The following is a 20786-nucleotide window of genomic DNA, read 5'->3' as shown; positions in this document are numbered from 1 at the left end:
TGGAAGATATTGTAAATTTCTTTTATAATTGTGAAATCAGTAAATTAATCTGGAATGAAACGGTGAGAATGATGAATGAAGGTTCTCGAGTACAAATAGAGTTTAAATTAGAAAATGTAATTTTGGGTTTTGAAGCCCAAAGAAACGATGCTTTAAATGGCATGGTGACTTTGATTAAGCATCAACATTCGTACAAAAGCTTAAAAACAAAATTCCAAAGTTTAGTTCTTTGAAGAAAAAATTATTCAATATTATGAAGACGAGAGATATATTCATTTTATATCTGGTATGTATAACAATTTTTTAAAAACTAAATGGCAGTCACTTCAACATTTGCTTGTATGAACAACAAGGAGAAAATTGTTGAAGTATTCTGTTTTATTTGAGTTAAAGTAAGACTTCATTTCATAAGTTGAATTATAAAATGTTTTGTTTGACTCAATAAAAAAGCATGTGGAGGGCTAAAACGTTATGTAAAAAAAACTAACACGTACATACACAAAGACAAGAGGAAATATAGTATGCAAGTAGAATGAGAGTATAGAGAATAAGGGTGTTGTCAATCATTCAGTTGGTCATATTTAAGCTTTGTCCTTTTATATACTAATGATAAAAATCGGCCGCTAGTTAATATCATATCTTTGATATATAAACATACTTTATCAAACAATGTAAAGAAATAAGTTTGTGATTACAAAATGCATTATGCAACAATCTAATATTTAAGATTTACACATAGCAAAGTTATTACATTTTAAAAATCCATATGTGCATACCATGAACAGAGAAAAAGGGGAAAGCTACGGAAATATTTTCTATTAAACTTATCTTCTTCGTTGTTTCAAGTGTTAATGGAATCAGATGTTTGGTGACATTTCACACTTTCAATGAAAAAAATTAAAGTATTTTTGTGTGCTTGAGAGAATTATTATTCAATTTTTGTTCCCTCAAAGATTTGCTTTGTATAACCTCGATTTCGGAACATCTTACGTTGGGTAACAAATTATCCAACATATTAAATAATTTTTAGATGTATGACTCAAACAGTGAATTTGTTTATGGTTAGCTTGAAGCATATCATTAATTATTTGAAATCTCTTCACAGACAACTGTCCCACTTATATCCATATTGTATTACTATTATAATCAGTCGCAAACAAGCATAGCGATATCACTTTACTCAATTCCAGGTAAATTCAAATTAATGTTTGTTGATAATTACCTACGTTTTTCAGTAAAATTCGTTCAAATAAAAATATGTATTACCTAACCTGGATATATTTATTATTATTATTATTATTATTATTATCATTATTATAATCATTTTAATTATTATAATTATTATTATTACAACTGGGCCTATTACTAATACTACTACTACGATTTTTTTTAAAATATCACTATGATTATTATCATTATTGATAAAACTAAACTTCAAACATTCAAATTAATGTTTGTTGAGTATTTACCCGCGTTTTTCAATAAATGCGTATTATATCTACTATTAAACCTGTTTCTTCTGCTTCTTCGTTTTTAATATCACTATCATTATTATTACTACTACTACTTCTACTACTACTACTACTACTACTACTACTACTACTATTATTACTAAAATTATAATTATTGACAAAAACTGAAAGACTTCCTGCCTTATCTGATCTACCATGGATCACGTGACTGTATAGGTATGATGAGATACAGGGCAAACATGCACAAGTAGGGATACATTAAAAGTACTTCAGCAGATTTTTTTTGAGAGTGGACAGGGCCCTCAGAAGTTTTTGAAGTTTGAAGTTTATTTATTCCACATATTACATCGAAAAACAGTTGGTTTTTTTTGTTATATATATACAAGCGTATAGATTTCACACACACACACACACACACACACACAGAACAAACAAAAAAAGATTTCAAATTAAGTATAATGTACGGAAAATAAGTACGAAGTTTCGAAATTTAAAGAAATTACAGACAAGGTTAAAAAAACAATTACATGGATCATGTACTGAACTATGACATACTGCCTAACACATGCACTGGGAGGGACTTGGCAGAGGCCAACCACGTAGTGCCCTTACTTTTGCAAGATATTGAAAGCTGTTGTGTGATGACTTCAGATGAATTCAATTCAATTTAATTCAATTCAATTTTATTTCGCAAAATAACAGTTAAAGTATACAAGGTAACAGTAAATTTTGACTATATTTACAAAGGTTGTTGAAAGCGGGGCTTTCCATGAAGGTTGCGAAAACCTGTAAAGTTGGATCGCCCATTACAGAAATACAAAATATTATAAGCACACAACATTAAATTAAGTAAAATAAGCAAAGTACATTGAATAAATTGATATTATCATCATTATTATTATTATTATTATTATTGTTATTGCGCATAACAGGATCAAATCCATACATTTTCCTGGAAAGACTTTGTTTCAACAAAGAGCACCAACTGTTTTCAAGTACAACTTTATCAGTTATCAGTGTGGTTGTGTCGAGGATAGCTGTCTTCTGAAGATCGTACATTGCGAAGAAGAGGATAGATCTTGGTGACGTAGGCTTCCATTTCCTTTTCTTGACCATTCCTGTGTGTCCGATAATGATTGGGATGACCTCAGCTTTCACTTTCCACATCCTCTCTGTCTCGATCTCGAGGTCTTGATACTTTCCTTGATAGAGAGATGTTAATGTCACAAGGAACGGAAATCTTGATGATATTTACTGTGTTTCTGTCGCTTTCGACGATGTCTGGCATGTTGCAATAATAGTTATATGTCCTTCATTACAGGGCATATGCTGCATTTCCAGTATACGTTGCTTTCATTCACTAGAGTAATTATTATTATCATTATCTTATCATCATCATCATCATCATCATCATCATTGGGGCTCAGTCTTTCGGAATCAAGTCGTATGGTAACATGAAAATAGTTTTTTTTTGGTGAAAAAAGGTTAGCATATGAATGGATACAAACGCTAGAAAATCATTCTTCAATAGAGAATGTTGACGAAATGAAGAATAAGCGTAATCGCTGGGTCGCCAAAATTAAGTTTATCAAATCTGCATAGATGGGAAATTATAAAAACATAAAAAGTTTGGATAAATAGGATTACAAGTGCAAGATAAAAATGTAAAGCGGTACAAATTACATATCATGTATGTTAGAAATGTGTAGCGGACAGTACATTGGCTGCTTCAATATTTTACTCTCGTATCCGCTGTACATTTCTAGAATGTTTTTTGTAGAATTAATGATTCAGTTCAAACTAAAACAAAGTGGTTAACTGAATTAGTTCAAGTTGTATAATTCTGTGTATTAATGATAATCTAAAGAGAGCGTTGAAGTTTGGTTGGGGTAACAAAATGATGTGAGCTATCTCATTCTTTTTGTGTTATTCCAATGTTTATATAGTTTATAACCTGTAGCGTTATTTATACAGGGTAAAGTATTAGAATAATTAGCAACAGAACTATTTTCTACATTTCCCATGTGGGTTAAACGAAATTAGATTGAAATCACGGGAAAAAAGTATTGGATTGTTAAGTTCACATAAACCTTTTTTTCACTGAATAAACTATATACCATGTTTCGTGTATGTATATGGCGAGAGATAGATTCTGTTACCCTAATTTACTCTTCGTACACACAAACACACACACGCTCACATCCTCTCACACGCACACCCTCATACACTGTACATCTATATACATCGTTATTTTTTTTCTCCTTATATATAATTAATATTAGTTTATTATATGAGTTTGAGTTTGAGTTTATTCTATCTATACATGGTAAAAGCCCGAAACAGTTCGCAGACTGGTTCCAATCAGGGCCGTGTTGATAGAAAAGCAACATAATCATGACATATAAACAAAATTAATATAACACTGACAAATTTACAACCATATTACAACAATATATAGAAAATAAGCTAAAAAAAACTTAAGTATTTAAAACTATGTTGATAGGCCTGAAAGATAAAGAATTAAGATACGTTATGAACATCAAAATCTGTTGGTATGTAGTAAAAACAAAACGAAGGATAAGTTAAGAACATATTTATGTATTTATGTTGAATATTGAATAAGTGAAACTTTAAAACAAAAACAGAAGTAAACACACATACATGTAACAGTTAAATAGGCTATTACAAATATTATATTCTCTAAAAAAAATCGAGTGATCACGGACGTCATTCCTCTGGAGAGTTAAAATGTAGTGAAAATAGAGTGAACATTCACCCTTTTCTTCTTAGAGAACACTCTAAAATCAATCGATTTTCACTCCTAAACAAGTGATCACGGACGTCACTCCCAAGAAAGTGAAAATAGAGTGAAAATTCACTTTTTTTTTTTAAGAGAGTACTTTTCAAATTAGGACAAATGCGTATTCCATATTGTGTAGAAGTAAAATGAAATGTGGAATAATAATAAATACTTAAGAAAAAATATGGATCAGTGGAATATTACATAAATAAAACTTTTTTTTTTAAAGGAAGTGATTATCAAACTAGAATCAATGATCCTGATCTATTATGTTAGTATGCTTTACAGCTTTTGGTGAGTGTATATATTGCTTCTTTGACTGGTAGTGTCAGTTGTGTTGATGATTTATGGGTGTGTTATGTTTTGTTTCCCATAAGTGTGCGGTGAGATTCTGGGAGACAGATAAATGTAATTCTCATAACACTAAAAAGCTTTGTGAAGGAATAGCAGAAACCGCAAAGTTAAAACATCACATGAGCAACCAACATGATCAAAACACAATGAAATGTTGATATACCGTATGGAGCGGTTTTAAATAATAATTGGATACAATTGTTTGTGCATACGGGAACATGAATTGACTGTATGTTTTATTTCAATTTATAAGATATCTATTGTTTGCAAGTGTAGTTAATTTGCACTTTCGCATTCAAAAGATCACTATATAATGAAATTTATATAAGTAATTTTTGTATCATGCATTTCTCGTTTTAATACTGCAACACGTTGACCAGTTATATACAGAATAAAAATAGTCCTGCGTCGGTTGAAGAAAAAGTAGACCAGTAAACATGATAATATATCAAAAGAACTGAAGATACACAAAATTGTATTTTTGTAAAAGTGGTAGGACTATAAATCTTCATCTTTCAAAACGACTTTGCATTGCTGCCATGGCTAGTAATAATAATAATAATAATAAATTTATATAGCGCAGCTTTTATACAAAATATATTCAGCTGCGCTGGTTAACAGCTCCTTTTTACTAAATTCTACAAAAATAAGATCTCTCAGTTGAACAAATAAGTTTTTAATTGGATTCGAAAACATTGAGAGACGGAGTGCTTCGTATTTTTATTGGCAAGCTATTCCATAGTTTGGGGGCAGCAATAGCAAAAGCACGATCCCCAAGAGTTACTTTAGTTTTGCCATGGGGAATCTGAAACAATAATTTATCTGTGGAACTGCGCAGGCTACGACTGTGTGACTGGACTTTGAGTTGAAGTAATTCTGTAATGTAATTAGGAGCTTGACCACTCAATGATTGAGGAACAATTAACAATATTTTGAATGAGATTCTTTGACGGACTAGCAACCAGTGGAGTTCTCTTAGAAGAAGTGCGGTTGAAGTGAATTTCGACCGACGATAGACAAGTCTTGCAGATGCATTTTGGACTCTATGTAACTTAGCTAACAGAGAATCAGGCATTCCAAACAGCAACCCGTTACAATAATGTATAGTAGGAAAATGATTTGACTTTAGGTTGAGTGTGCCGTTCGCTCTGGAATTATTCAGTTCCAGACTGCCCCTGTCGACGGGGGATACTGCAGTTCGGGTGTTAATGTCTCGTAATTATCAAAAATAATGGTAAATTACAAGATCTATCTGTGACTTCTTTTCAAATTCGGTAAAAATCCTTCACTTTATTTTCAGTATTTTGATGATTTCGTTTCAACGTTTTCCCGTTCATGCCTATGCGCTTAAAGTAGTACTAACCATTTATTGTTGATTATGATTATATTTAAAGGTAAAGACCAGTATTGGAAACGCCCCAATTTCAAAAAATGAAATGGAAGCTCTCATTACCAATCATGTGAAAGAATATGTTTTGACTAATACATGATGATAAAAAATTTGCCGAGAAACTGCCTACTAATTCATATATTTGGTAAATTTGTTTCTCTCATGGTCTGTGAGAGATATAGGGTAGTCCCATATACATCTTTCTGTGTATAGTGCTTGTAACCTTACGAAGAATAGGCCAAATTTCTTATCATTTTGATGATTCCAGAATCTTGCAGATGCTAGATGCTAGATGATCAACCTTTTCTGATCGATTCCACAACGTTTCTTTCACAATGCAATCGCATGACCATAACTGGTCTTTACCTTTAAGGAATTAGCAATGCTCATCATTTATATCTATCAGTAGAATTAGTCAAACTTTTTAAATGTTTCCATCGCATGTGACAAGATATCTAATGCAATTATTATTTATTCACAGAAGATTCATCTGTCTTCTTTTGATTGTGCTTTTTATTCATATTAGTATTAACTAGAAAAGAAAGCGATAGTAACGGTATAACGTTCCCCTGGGTTGATATGAAGCCATGATAATATGTACCACTAAATTTCAGAATTGTATTAATCATATGTTATTGCTCGTAATGCCCTACGAGAAAGCTTTTTCTGTAAAAATTGCCCCGAACGTTCCGGCGGCATTCTATCTTGAGAACCGCACGTGCTTTTAATTCCCAGCGGCTTTACGACCATCATTATGTTCATACGAATAAAAAAAATTTTTAGGCCTAAATGATTGTAATTTTCAATAGTTGTTTCAATAAGAATCCGAACAGAAAGCGTTATTAACTGTTTCCATACTGGTTGATATTGCAGCCATAATGACATTCACCACTAAAATTAAGGCTTTTATTAATTAGTTTATTTTTGTTCATACATTAATACATGAATTCAAGTATTTACGAGGTTCTCCCGTACAGCGTTGTCTGTAAAAGATTTGCCCCGAACGTTCGGGAGACATTCGTGGGGGAGACCACACATGCTTTTAACTTCCAGTGGATTCGTGATCTTTAGTTGAAGAACACGAATACACAGTTTTTAGTCCTATTTGAATAAGTTTCATGATCGACCCATGGACAAACGTATATTTAATTACCTAGATTGTAAATATGCAAAACGAATAATTACTTACTTTTAAAAATCTTAAGCAGAAAATGCATTTTGGCATGTAAACAGTAGGCCTACACATGAATTTTGAACCGGGGGCTTTTTGTCTATGCACGTCCAACCTTCCCTCCCAGGGGTTTAGGCGGGATTTGAATGCTGTATGTCGGTTGAACACGACTGTAATGTATTTGTCAGGAGCCATTTTCTGAAACTTTCTTCTGTTCGAAAATAATATTAAATACTTACACTTTTTGTAATTGTATAACATCTCATGTATATTAGTATAATTTACTGTTATTTTTCTGTATAGTTAGTGTGATATTAAACCATTATCTTGTCCACATGGTTTGTCGACATCGTGAAATTATCAAAAATGGAACGAACGGTAATAATTATGATCATTTCCAGCTATTCACTTTTGTTGTCAAGTTAATTGTCTTAGTATTTCTTCTATTACAAATATTTAATTTCATTATGAGGAAAAAGATTTTGAAGTGTCTATCTTGAGGAAGATATGTATCCATATTTCCCTTCAAAATAACTGGTGTCTGAGTGATCGGCTGTGCTAATGTAATATAATATAAATTTTAAACTCGTCGCAATAAACATTTTTTTTTTGCATCATTCTTGTCCACCCGTAGTTTGACAGAAGTTTTTATATGATAAAGACTGTGCATTAACTACCTAGTGAAATTTATATTTCAAGTCAGAGTTTTATCTATCCTCCCTTCCAGTGGCGGATCCAGGGGGGGGGGCCGGGGGGCCCGGGCCCCCCCCCCCCTTGAGAAAAAAATCATGTAAAATCACGTGATTTTTACCTTTTTGGGGGGTTGGGCCCCCCCCCCTGGCGCTCAAGGGGGGGGGGGGGGTGCAAATTGAAAATTTTTCTAGGACCAAAAAAAAAAAGTGCTCACTACCCCCCCCCCCCCCCCCCCCACTGAGCGACTTTTCGGCCGGCGTGATTTTCAAATTTTCGGGAGCAAAAAAAAAAAAAAAAAAAAATTGTGCTCACTACCCCCCCCCCCCCCCCCCCCCCCCCCATTGAGCGACTTTTCGGCCGGCGCGATTTTCAAATTTTCGAGAGCAAACAAAAATGAAGAATGTTGGGCCCCCTCCCCTAAGAAATCCTGGATCCGCGCCTGCTCCCTTCCATTTATAATGATTGAAACATGAATTTAGCAGAATGTCATGTTGCTAATATGAGAATGAAAACAGTACGTCGCCGCTAACATGGCTAATGCCTCACTTGCTGTTAGTTCGTTCCCTGCAAGTTTGGGGGAGAGCAGCGACTCTGTTTTGGTGCGATGACATGGGGCTGCTTTGTTGCTGCTTATAAACGGGGAGTCTATACGTGTATGAAAGATGAAATACAACACAGTTGTTTAAACAAAACTGATGTATTATTATTTGATTATGTTTATTTGACGAAAATATATGAAAAGGAAATAAGGAGTTCTTGTATGTAGTCAGTGTTAAATATATTCAAGTTACAAAGTAGCGACAGTATGAGTTTGATGTACTGTATATAGGTATGTATTCAACTCAGTCTTGTTTGAATTGTTCAACTGTTAATGTTAGTGATTATTTCAGTAGACGATGGAGTCTGATCCAGAGTTTGGGAGCAGCAGAGGAGAAGGCAATCACATGTTTTTTTTTGTTTAAATTGTTATTACAATTTGAATAGTACATATTTGAAGATAAAATGACACTGAAATAAAAATAATACTTTCCTCTAAATTACTTAGTGCAGCCAAATCAATAGTAATACTGCCCCTCCTGTGGCCCTTTCATTTATATTACCCCAGCTATTCCATTTACACCTGGGTGGAGAGTGGCGAATGTGGTTTAATGTCTTGCCGAAGGACGTGTAACTAAAACCCTCACCCCTTGGATTAAAAGTCAAGTGAATGCGCCACTACACCACGACACTTCCATAGATTCGTACTTTCGTTTGTTTCAGTTAATGTTTTCTTGTAGATTTTTCTATCGTTTAAAATATTCACTGTATTAAAAGAGTGGAGATGGTGCAAAATTGTATACTCGCATTAGATCCAGGGATAAGGGTAATAAACTAATATTGAAAATCTCACTGAATTTCTCTTGAAACGCTCCAGTAATTTCAAATATACTATTTAAAATAATATTTTTTGTTTCTCATCCTTTCATGAATGATATCGATAACTTTATGTTTAGGAGTAGAATTATTGTTCTCATTGGTCGATGTTGTCGCCTATGCTCAGTATGAAAAAGTTATTACTCCATGAATTGCGATTGATTATTTGTTAGTGATTCATCCACTGTACTCGCAGACGATTTTTGCAAAAAAAAGGTCTCTTAGTCGCCTGATTTTTTTCTGTTATTTTCTTCATTGATAGAGCCGGCGATAGATCTTTTTCCACAAGAACTTTAGATAAAGGCTTGTAACCTAAGCATGACGATTTGTCTACTTGTAGCCCTCAGATTTTAAAAGATCAAAATTGTTCATTTCCGAATGAGTATTCTTTAGCTAGAAAAGCATGACGACCCCCCCCCCCTTTTTTACACACAAACCAGTAGATTTTATGTTGTAACATGTATTTCACACTTTTTTTAATACATAATATTCAATATTTTTCTCCTCCACAGGGTTTTTATTGATTTTCATTTCCAACAAATTAACAAATATATATTCAAGGTAATTTACATTTATAACATAAATAAAATGGACTTCTCAAGATACCAGTATTGTTGAACTGTTGGGTTAACAGAAAACTCACACATTTTCAATAAGGTATTTCTGATATTCATGGAAAGAAAAAAAAATACAGAAAAACATCATTTTATGTAAACAAATTCCTGAATTGAAACCACTTTTTAACTTTACCGTGCGCGTTTATAAATACATATAAATAATATTATGTATACCTTAAGAAAGCCAGATCCAGGAAGAAGAAGATCATCTCCCAGCTTGGTCCTCACCAGTCTCTCGGTACGGCATTAACTTTGTTTTATGTTCCTTTCCTTCTTCCCTACCCCCCCCCCCTTACCATTTTTTTTCTCTCCTCGTTCTTACTTCCTTCCCTCTTTCGTTCTTTTTTTTCTCTCTCTTTTCTGTGGCTTTTCTTTCTCTCTCTTTCTGTCCCTTTTCTTTTTCATCCTTTCATTTAATATTTAATCTCTTCACATTTCATTTTCTTCCTCTTTTATCTAATCTGTTCTCTCCTGATTTTTTTAAAATTTCCATCCGTTACCCCCCCCCCCCCGGTCCATGTTTCTCTCTCTCTCTCTTTCTCTCTTCTCGTCTCTCTCTCGTCTCTCTCTCTCTCTCTCTCTCTCTCTCCATTCTCCTTTCCCCCTTTTCCTATATATATGTAAACTCTTCTCTCGATCTCCCACTTGATCTCTGTCTTTCCATTTCTTTCTCTCCCCTTTTCTCTTCCCCTCCGCCATTGGCTTTTTGGCAACTCTATTATTCTGTGCATGTTCCCTTGACAACATGCCCGTACTGGTACTTTGCATTATCATAACTTGAAAAAAAACCTATGGGCATGCAGAATATTTTTATTTCTATATAACTACATACCAGTCAACTTAGTCTTTTTCACTAGTTTTGGGGCTATTTAAAATAATTATCTCCTCCGTGGCGGAAAAATTATCTCATGTTTATAACATACCTTTTTGTATGTAAGTTGCAAAACGTGAACAATAGCATCACACCAAACATCTTACAAAACTTGTTTTCCACTGCTGAGAGGGCCAATCAAGTGATTCACTGGATCTCAGAATGAACAAAATTAATTATTACAAAACAGGTGAGATAAAGGAAGAAACTCATACAAGCACGATATAAAAAGCAACAACAATATTACGTCACATCAACGAGGTATCCATGTATTTTCAATTCAATATTGCTTACATATTCTTAATATTTGTACATACTTATATAATATAGATTCATTGTTTATATATATATATATATATAATTTAAGTCCTTGCTGAAAACGCACCTTTTTAATTCATGAATGATATTCTGCAGTTGTGAGTCGGTCAAAGGAGGTGCACACCGTCTTATTTCTTGTTTGTTCGATCTTATGTTTGACCCTATGTTTTACCTTATGTATGTTTGATCTCGCTCTTATTCTTATTATTATATAACGATTTATTGAATAAAGAACAGATGTATACTGTTGTGTGTTTATTATAGATTTTGGTGAATAATTTTTAGTCAGACTATGGTGCGCTTAGAGACACCCGTATTAAGCGCCTTATAAATATTGTGTATTATCTATCAGACGATGAGGTGAATAAGACGGAGAGAAAGATAACAACATTGAGCAAGTCGTTCACGTGCTTAACGCATGATCTTTAACATGCACGACATGCGTGTACATAAATGTCATTTTCATTATTTGCCAACAAGGTCTCACTCCTTTGAAGTCTATACAGATCAAAACAGAATGATATTGATTCAGTTTGTTTCTCTCGAAATAGAATGACTTTTAAAGATATCATAGATTCGCTACAGCTTGGTTCAGCAACAGTATAATGTTTTAGTTTATTTTTAGAATGGTGGTATATGTAAGAGTGGAAAGCAAGAACTAGTATGCAGTGTACACCACATCTTGATCCTCAAACGAGTAAATTTTTATCTTATTTTTTAACTCTGTAAAAAGAATTCCCCGAAATTCTATTTAGAATGAAATTCAGGGGCGGATCCACGTAGCGATTTTTCCGGCCCAGGCCCCCCCCTTGCCCCCCAAAACGATAAAAACAAAATATAAAACAAAAAACAAAAGCGCCCCCCCCCCCGCTTATTCGCCGGCCGGCTGAGTCGGCACTAAATTTTGTATTAAGATTTGGCTCCCCCCTTTGTCGCCGGCTGGAGCCTCTGCAGGCGCGGATCCACGGGGGGGGGGGGGGGGGGGGGGGTGGGTGGCTGACTGTTAACCCAAAAAAAAATAATTTTTAAATAAAAAAAATTCTCACGAATTAGGCCCAAAAAAAATAGTGGTCTCCCCCTCCCCCCCCCCCCCCCCCCCCGCTTACTCATCGGCTGACTGAGTCGGCGAAAAATATTTCCTGAAAAAATTGGACAAAAAAAGTGCCTCCTACCCCCCCCCCCCCCCCCCCCCCGCGCTTATTCACCGGTGGCTGAGTCGCAATTAATATTTTCTCACGGATTGGGCCCCCCTCTTCCCGCTGGCTGGATCAGCCACTAATGACATTTATGTCTATAGACTGCTTTGGAAAATGACCAATGAGACAACGTTTGGCTATATATTCAGTGATATGAACCTGTAGTAAAAGAATTGCGCAAAACAGCTTAATTTCCTTTTTATTTGTCGCAATGTAAAGTCAAGTTTTCTTGGACGGAAAACAGATTATTGATTTGATTTGCTTTATTGGTTTCTGCATCTGTTTTCCTTTTTTTCATCATAAATTTGTATAAACATAATATGGTTTGATACAATATTTCATATGTATATATACAGAAAATATACGAAGTTAAACAAATATATTGAATGCATAATTAACATTGGATCGATACAATCATATGTATATAATTTTATACAGAAAATATCAGAACATTAGATTTAAAACAAGCACGTAAATGTAAACAAATTTTAATGATATTTTGTAGGTATGAATTTATTCTCATAATGTAGGTCTTTTCTAGCTTTCTTCCTTCGCAGATACAAATACATAACTTTTTAGAATGAAAGTGTGTCGTTTTTTTTTAAACAGTATCTGATGTTCAATTATTGATTGTACCTATAGTTTGCATTTCAGTTTCTAGCTCGTACGTTTGTTAGGTAGTAATAATGCATTACTTAATTTATCATAATTCAGTTTTCTGTTCAGGCAGGCGCTTCGATTAAAGATAAACTTTAGTACTGGTAATGCGATTGCATTGTGAAAGAAAAGGTGTGGAAAGGATCAGAAACAGTTGATCATGTAGCATGTAAGTATTGGTGTGTACTGCAAGGTTCTGGAGTCATCAAAATCATAATAAATTTGACCGAGTCTTGGTAAAGTAACAAGCACTCACATAGAAAGCTATATATGGGACAACACACATGGTGTCGGGGCTAGTACTTCCTTGATTTCCTTGTCTTTCTATGCTCATTACTCAGCCAGTATACATTTCCTTCCAAAATTGTTTGGCACATGTCATTTATTTGTAATCTTGAACATTCAGTGTAAGTTTCCTTTGATTCTGTGAGAATTTTTTTTTTTTTTACCAGTACTGGAGTTTATCTTTAACATGATTAAGATGACTATATTACTGCGAAACACAAACGTATAATATGTCTAGTGTTAACTTGAATTTTCTTTGACTTTGATATGTCTCTTATATCAAATTGCTACCGAGATTCCAAGAAAGGGTAACATTCTGCTTTCTCTGTTTCTTAAACTGGCAGGTATGTTGACGATGTTTAAAAAAAAACTCTTTTTATATCATGAACAGAAAATAGATTTTGATGAATTTGACTGTACTATGAAGTTTACTGCATTATCAGAGTATTAAAACGGGGTTGGAATATGCCAACAGCAGAAATACCTTCCTGATTTGCAGGGAGGCTTTCTGATTTTTCAATTTTGTTGTACTTACTCCACACACATATTAATGCCTCCCTTATTTTTTCGAAAGATTTATTCCAATTATGCTGTATGCAATTGATAGAAATATCCCTGATTTCTGAATGAATCCTCCCTGAAAGCTGAATTTAAAGGTTGGCATATACTGCATTATACAATGGAACATTGGCGCTATGTATAATGGCTGGCATCTACCAGCTTTGTCCTTTTATTTATTGCAGTCCACTGCACTTTAAATGAATTTCCCCGAAAAACTATTTAGAATGATACTTATGTCTAAAGACTGATTTGGTAAATACATTCTGATGAATTTTACCGCACTATGAATTGTACTGCATTATCAGAGTATTAGATGGGGGGGGGGGGGGGGGGGAGGGTTGGTGGAATAGGACAATGGAGAATTGGTGCTATGTATGAGGGCCGGTATCTAACAGCTTTATTTTTGATATTGCAGTCCACTGCGCTTTAAATTTGTTTTTTGAAAAATATTTTTGGTCTTTTCGGAATTTGGTCACAAAAACAAAACAGACAAAAAATATAAAGAAAAGGAAATATAATGTGATTTAAGAACTATCAACATCGTATTATCCTTTGTATTTCGAATCTTACGAATGATATTCATATTAAATAACATAAACAACATGTTAATGTTGGCCCCGCAAAGAGAGGCAGTCTGATCTGAGAAAATTGTCATTCCACCATGTAAAATTATCTTGTTATGATTTCTGAATACACTGGAGTCTTCCTTAGGGGTAGGTTAGTCACATTCTATCTATCTTGGCTCTTAAACTTGACTCTTTTGACAGACTTCCACCTTAAAGGTACTATGTCCCATTTGCAGGCCCAAAAAAATGAAAAAGTTCAATTCCAACTGCATTTGAAAGATAATACTAATTTAGAACTTCCCTAAAAAAGGTGGGGCTTGAAAACGTCTTCAAGTGGGAAAATAACTACTATTAGTTGTCAAATCGACTTTAGGGCTATAGAGCCCAAAAGTAATAGTCTTGATTTTCAGACAATAATGTACCGAATGGTCATACGTTTTATGCTGCGCAAAGATTCAATCAGTTTAATCTTGGCCATCACAAGAAGTGGGTTATTGATGTAGACAAATGCTCATGTACCCTTTACAACTCTTTTCATGTACATGTATGTTATTACCAAAGAAGAAAAAAGCCAGTCAGTCACTCAATAGTGTCTGACAGTGAGGTCTAGGAAGTAAATGGGTTTCCTTGCATAATTTGAATATGAGGACACTGCTAACGTTTAAATTTCACAGATAGGACATACATGACATATTCATAATTCCTGCAAAGTTCTACAGCATTTGAGATTGGCTGCAAAAGGGACATAGTACCTTTAACAAGTAGGCTAAATAGTTATTTTTTGCAAAGATTGCGTCGATACCAGAAAAATAGAGTGGGATACAGTAATAATATTCGTCCTTGTTTTCACGAAGTGACGGTAGTGAGGAAAAACGTGACGCAAAGTGAATGCAAATTTTTTCACTACCGTCACTTCGTGAAAACAGCGAATATTATGATGTAGAAGAATTTACGAATAGAGAATAAGAAGTTTGTCTTACTTAGCCACACAGACGCGCGCACGCACACTTACACATACATACACAATATATCTTTATCTACAGGTACATCAATATCTTCTCTTCTAAAGTATATCTTATAAGCATCGTATACACAAAAGTTTGCATGTACTCTTTGTTTTGCTATACAACATTACTTGAAACATTACTGGTATACATAATTGTCAATTTATCTGACTTCTGTAAAAGACGAAAGCAGGAGTTGTTTATAGTTTATAGTAACTCAACTGTAGTTTTTGAAGTGCTATTATCATTGTTTGAGCGGCCCTTCGATATAAGTGGTCATTGAAAATGAAATTACATCAGATGACAGAATATTTTGATTTATTACAAAATGTGCTGTTTAATCGAACGACGTATAAAGGGCAATATCTTTAATATTTGAGCCTCGAACGGTATTCAGAAGACCACCGTTTAAAGTGTTAATTTCATGGCACATAACGCAATATCTTAATCTCCACTTCTTCATGAATGGAATGCATTCCATATCTTTATCACATTGCTCTACTTGAATTATATTGTTGTTAATGTAATCTTTCGAGACATGTGTGTTATTTTTTTATTATTATGATACACCAAGCGTCATATTAAATGTTATTACTTTTGTCATTCGCACGTGAACTGGCTTAATTCAGCAGGTCTTTATTTAAAATAAAAAAATTTATTACAAAATGTGCTGTTTAATCGAACGACGTATAAAGGGCAATATCTTTAATATTTGAGCCTCGAACGGTATTCAGAAGACCACCGTTTAAAGTGTTAATTTCATGGCACATAACGCAATATCTTAATCTCCACTTCTTCATGAATGGAATGCATTCCATATCTTTATCACATTGCTCTACTTGAATTATATTGTTGTTAATGTAATCTTTCGAGACATTTGTGTTATTTTTTTATTATTATGATACACCAAGCGTCATATTAAATGTTATTACTTTTGTCATTCGCACGTGAACTGGCTTAATTCAGCAGGTCTTTATTTAAAATAAAAAAATTTATTACAAAATGTGCTGTTTAATCGAACGACGTATAAAGGGCAATATCTTTAATATTTGAGCCTCGAACGGTATTCAGAAGACCACCGTTTAAAGTGTTAATTTCATGGCACATAACGCAATATCTTAATCTCCACTTCTTCACATTGCTCTACTTGAATTATATTGTTGTTAATGTAATCTTTCGAGACATGTGTGTTATTTTTTTATTATTATGATACACCAAGCGTCATATTAAATGTTATTACTTTTGTCATTCGCACGTGAACTGGCTTAATTCAGCAGGTCTTTATTTAAAATAAAAGAACCTGTTTCCAAATATTCCAGGTCCGTGGTCCCATTTCGGACTTATAGCAAGTCATACGATTATTACATTTATTTCCTTGCAGTACGTTCAGAACAAAATGTTGGTCTTTAAAAACAGGAGACGTTGTTTTTGCGAAAAAACAACTAAGGGAAACGTTACGCGGGGTTTCCCCTTATACCACAAACGAGAAGACATTATGGCGAACAACGACAAGCACGAAGTGTTCCATTCATGAATGATCTATAGTGTACTTATTTTTAGTTTACACGAGACGTGTAAAATAATGGTCTTTGTATTCGAAAAATATCTGTAGTATATTTCCACTCAAGGTGAGACTCTGCCCTACTTTTGCAGGCGGTTTTTATGCCATTTATTTGGGGAGGAAGCCAGAAATAAAATGCAAGAAAAATATGAATTTTGATAAAGAAGCATTGTTGTATTGTTTTACATCGCAGATGATAACTTCAAGATTACACCATATGGAAAGGCATATATTGAAGGTTTGCTGTAGACAATTTTTGGCGCCTTAATTAGCCTGCTGAAATGATATTTAAGCGGTCGCAGAGAATTAAATCAATAAGTGTCACAGTAATCAAGAATAATTCAGATGGATTTTGTTTCTATATTCTGTTAACCATGTAGATCTACGTGTAATACATTAATTATATCAAGTTTTTTCAAAGAAAAGAAAAACAATTCCCCAATTCAGGACTAGGGGTCTCCTTGTTGAAGTGATTTGAATTCGAAGTCTATTGTCCTATGATTAAAACATAACAAAACGGTTTACAAAGTTATATATAATAATATCAAATATAAATGGAACGAGAATTTGGTACTTTGAACATTGGAATACATTATCTGGTTAACTAAAACAGACAATTGCAATGCTACACATGAAAATTTAATGTCAAATATCAAATACCACGATGTTAAATCAGACTAACGGTTAAAAGGGGGAGAAGGACAACTAAAGAGAGGGAGGAAAAGAAAGGAAACATTTTTTTTCTTTTCGATATCTCAACTATTTGGGTTAAAATCGGGAAGAAATGAATCCAGCAGCGCGAAACATCTTCTTTGTAAGATAAAATGTTCAATTCGTAAAGAAATACTGAATAAAACCGTTTACGACCATTCGATACTGTGATCTGAAACAAATGATAGACCTCTCTCTCCTCCAACCTTTTCAAGAAGATTTAGGTAAAATGAAATGCTGGTAAGACGGATAAGATTGATGACGAAAAGTCTGGTTGTTTACGATTCATAATAAACTTCCCATATTAAACATTTTCCTGTGCATTAATACCTCAAGATCGTCTAGACTTTTGATAATTTGAAAATGTATATAAAGTCTTGTATGATTTCAGAAAAGTATTGTCTAAAATTTCGTTCGCCTCGGTTCAATTGTTTGTGTCCTTTAGACATGTTCACATCGGCGTGTATAAGCTGGTATGTGTGGTGGATATGGATTTGTATTGGTGTGGGCGTGTGGGTGTGCTTATGGGTGTGGTTTTGTGTATAAATTAAATGTGTGACATTTGTGAACAAGACAAACTGAAGAGTTATCCGTCTCTACGTCACGATCCACTGACGTAATTCCATATTTGAGAAACGCACAGCTGTAGTGAGCTCACATTTCTTACATTCATAAATATCTTATTATTGGTCCGATTTATTTCAAACATTGGTCATTCTGTTTCTTTGATTGATTTTTCTGCTTTCATTCACATGAACTCATTACAAGGGTTGGCTTTGACTTTAATGTATTTGAGTGTCGCAAGATTGAAACTATAGCATTATTCAAAAACAAAAATTGCACAAACTTGAGTTTGTGTCGGCTTTTTTAAATTTTTAAATTTTTTTTTTTTTTTTTTAATACAAATACTCCTGTAATTTATATTAACTTGTTTTTCGTGGGTTTTTTTTTACATTGTTTTGTTTACTTGTCACACATTTTACGGACTTTGAATCTTAGACTTAGAGACTGCGCCCGACACAGCATATATATATATATATATATATGTGGATATTTTTGGATTTCAAAACTTAAAACCCTACACCCAGATGGGATCAATGTTGATCAATAAGGCAATTAACACACCGACATATCAGACGCACGTAAACTTTTGATCACATAAAAACTGCCTCAACGCAGTGTATTCGATCTTAATTTTAATTTTATTTTTAGTCTTTGATTCTCACGTTTTATCCTTGCATTTGTTTTGCAATGTAGGGTCAATATACTCCAACCAATCGGACTGCGTACACTCCAATGCATTTGAATGATGCCTTCTATCCTCCTCCCCTCTCCCCTCCCTAGACACAGGTCATGACACCGGCTGTGTCATAGATCAGTAACATCCGTGTCACAGGTCAGTAATCCACATTTGACCGCACATCCCTACACGTACACATAATTATATCACATAAACTGTATAAACACACACACACACACAGCACCGACAGCTCAACACGCAAGCAAGGTAAAACACTTTGAAATTGCATAATCATTTTTAAGTTTATTCCGAAGTATTTCTCGTACTAATTTTTGCTATGTTCATGATGCTTGAATAAGATTGAGTGATATATTAAATTTGTATGCCATGTATATTTGTTCATACGTATTAGTTTCTGTATGTGTCTGCACTTCCGAACCTGAAGAAGGCCTCATAAGCCGAAAGCTCGTAATAAAATTGTTAAGTACAGCTACGTCTCACGTTCCTAGACCATTTTCTTCTCGTCTACATTTTCTGGAACACCCGTTGACATTTCAGAGTTGAGAATTCTAGCACTTTTATATATATAATCCTACATGGTACATTAAGTGGATATTATAAAAATCCTAACCCTAACCCTAACCCTAAACCTAACCCTATTCCTAACCCTTACCCTAACCCTAATCCTAACCCTAACCCTAATGTCTACTTAATGACTCATTTTTTCACTCCAAATGTCCCTCCAACGACGACTTTAGTAATATTACATATATAGAGAGAGATATATAAAACAAATTGGGCCTTCTATGAGAAATAAAACGTAAAATAACGTTTAATGACAATGTCCTGCACTTAACGTTATTGATAAATGAATGGACGATAATAGTGAACTTAAGAAAATCATGCGTAGGCCTAATTTTAAATAACAATTTTCTTTCAGTAGCAATATTCAAAGATGAAGAAATATTATCTAGTTTTCAAACTGTTTTAGTAATAATATTTATTTTTTAAAACCTTCAGGTGTATTTTCTATAAAATAATTTGCGAGTCAGGTGAAAAAGCCAATTAAGCATTAGACCTACGCATAAACTACACAACTACAGTTAACAACTGTTCATAATCCTTGCGCCGTGAAAAGGTCGGGCAATATTTTTCAAAACTTTACCCAACGTTGTGCCAATAGTCAACCCAACCATCTATTGGGCAATATTTTGTCAAGGTAATTGCATATTGTTTCGTATTTTGACCAACATTGGGGCAAAGATATGACCCTTCAACTGCCCGACTATGGTAACCCACTTCTTGGGAAAATCTTAACCAAACAGAATTTATTTTTCGAAACACACTCAAAATGTACACACATCGCACACCCGCTAAAATAAGTCAATTCACTTAAAAATATGTAATTCACCGTGCTTAGTTTACGAGATATTGTTCGTATTGTCCTCAACGACAGCTAAGCGTTCTATAAATAGTAACTGTGCTATAAATAGTAAACTTCCTTTTTGTTGTTTGCAATTGTATGCCGCTAAAAATCAAATGGGTTACGCTTCAAAAAAGGTCTGTGACCGGGACCTAGAGGCGTATTTCTTTATACGATTTCACCTGCTCACGACACCCACCCACATACACATACAACCTCAAACACACACCCACACAAGTACACGTGTAATCCCAATCAATTGGGGAGGTTAGCAGTAGACAACACACACCACACACACACACACACACGCACACGCACACACAAATAAATATTGCATGCTTATGCCTAAAATGATTTTTTTTTTTTTTTTAAATAACAAATTTCTTTAGTGGTTTACCTATGACAAATCTCTAGAGCGATATCTCAAGATGAGTCGGAAACAGTATTTTTCTTCTTCTTCTATTTACCCTTGCACAGGGTTCC

Source organism: Strongylocentrotus purpuratus, unplaced genomic scaffold (genome assembly GCF_000002235.5).
Source record: "Strongylocentrotus purpuratus isolate Spur 01 unplaced genomic scaffold, Spur_5.0 spur5_scaffold_4, whole genome shotgun sequence".
Lineage (NCBI taxonomy): Eukaryota > Metazoa > Echinodermata > Echinoidea > Camarodonta > Strongylocentrotidae > Strongylocentrotus > Strongylocentrotus purpuratus.
This window is presented reverse-complemented; position numbering follows the sequence as displayed.